Below are 1,925 nucleotides of genomic sequence, written 5' to 3'. Positions count from 1 at the left end.
TTTTGTTCTTCCAAAAAATTTACTTTAATTTTTCACATAAGCAGGCCAAAGCCCGCTGACTGGCGTGCCTCATTGATCAGGAAATATATTTATCCTTTTTGTCAGTTTTTTGCCTTTTAAAGTTTAAAAAATGATTTAAAAAAAGTTTTCTAAAGAAAATTAGAACAGTCACTCCCTTTCGGAAAGTCACGCCCTTGCAAACTGAATTCTTATTAGGTACTTACATTCACCTACAGTGATAGAAAATGAAAACATTCCAATTCCCAAAAAAAAAAAAAAACAAACAAACAAAACAAAACAAAAAAACTACAACGACAAGATCTGTACTGCGTGGCTTCGCTGCCCTGATATCCTAAAGGCTGTTTGTTTTGTTGCTAACGTCGACATCTCTCCTCGCAAACGCTTCGCTCGCAGTCTTGATTGGTAGAGACTAGACGAGGCGATAGTTATAACAGACAAGGCGTCGTCAAAATCTAAAGCCTATGATTATGTAACTTTCAAGCATGTTTATTCTATGAATCTTTCTTCCGAATGGAACCACTAGATTTCTAGATGCTGAGGTTTCTTGAGCATGAAGCAGAGCAAGGATAGGGGCATCAACAACTACAACAGTTTGCCATGATTTTGGTACGTCAACAATGTTCACTTAATCGTGGTTAGAATACTTAATTCCTTCTTTTTCTCCCAAATTTCTGTACTTTCAATAATACTTTGGAATACAATTTTTCGTCATTCTGACGGCCAATTGACCTGAAACATTTGTTGTTTTACTTTTTTTACTCCTGCAGAGTTATTTTACTTTTTTTTTTTTTTGTATCATCTGATAGCTAATTTTAAAAGAGAGTGTCATCTCTGCAGGAGTGATCATTATGGGAGATAACTTACAAATTGTTTAAAAGATTTTTTTTAAGTCCAAGGAAACCGCATCCGTTACTCTTCACGTACGCATAAAAAGATTTTATTTGGCAAATATTTTGTACGGGTACGCATAAAAAGATTATATTTGGCAAATATTTTGTTGTACAATTCTTTAGTTTTAATTATTATCATAGATTGGAGTTTACTTTTATTGGAGTTTACTTTTTTCCTTTCTTATCTTTGAATGGAAATGTAGGAATATCACGTATAAAATAGCAGAAAAGAACATAACTCACGAATAAAAAACTATTCCAGAAAGAGAGAAGAGTTTTTAAGGAAAGAGATAACGTACAACTAAAATTGTGCGATTGCATAAATATCTGGAACCTAACATAGGGAAGGAATTAATTTTTATCATGCTTAGAACTTTATCTTAGTTAATTAAATCTCAGTAATTAAATTTAAACTATGACATGCGTCTCCAATCTAAGCAATACTTTTGAGAAACGGAGAGGGAGGAACCGGCTCGCTAACTTGAGTTTGTGTGGTAACAGAGATTGTTAATTATGTGGACAGGACTGTAGCGGAGGATAACAATCCAGTGGCCGATAACTTGGTCTTACAGATGAACCACACGCCCCCACTGCGCTGTATGTTGTACATGTTTTGGGCAATAGAAAAGTGTTACATAGAACAATAGAACAACAAAATTAAATAAGAATTGAGTCAGATGTTGATTTTTCAAGTATTGTATACCGCGAATTAACTTACACTTTTTCAGGAGAATCTTTATGTGGAAAGATGAAAAGTTGTAACAATTTATTTTAAGGAAGTTTCATAAGTGAAAGAAACCAATCTGCAAAAAACAAAATCGATGGCAAAATCCGAAGTATAGGAAACAAAACTCTGTGAAGTAGTGGTGGTTTTTGCCATAGTAAGCGGTTCCTTTTTTTGCCTTCTTCTCCAGCTTTTTAAACTTTTTCCCCTTATACCTTCTCTTTGATCATTGCTTTCTTTACTTCTTCAGCTTCTTTTTTTTACTTACTTAGCTTTCGTTGTTCGAATTG

The 1,925-nt window shown here is 33.9% G+C and overlaps 1 long non-coding RNA gene across 1 annotated transcript; it reads left to right on the top strand.

Annotated features, from left to right (window-relative positions):
* Positions 1–430: 430 nt before the first annotated feature.
* LOC132040787 (uncharacterized) lies at positions 431–1,603 on the top strand. Its single transcript, XR_009410777.1, has 2 exons — positions 431–611; positions 1,398–1,603. It is a non-coding gene; the product is annotated as an uncharacterized LOC132040787 (long non-coding RNA).
* The last annotated feature ends 322 nt before the right edge of the window (positions 1,604–1,925 follow it).

This window comes from Lycium ferocissimum, chromosome 12, assembly GCF_029784015.1.
Source record: "Lycium ferocissimum isolate CSIRO_LF1 chromosome 12, AGI_CSIRO_Lferr_CH_V1, whole genome shotgun sequence".
Classification (NCBI taxonomy): domain Eukaryota; kingdom Viridiplantae; phylum Streptophyta; class Magnoliopsida; order Solanales; family Solanaceae; genus Lycium; species Lycium ferocissimum.
This window is presented reverse-complemented; position numbering and strand designations above follow the sequence as displayed.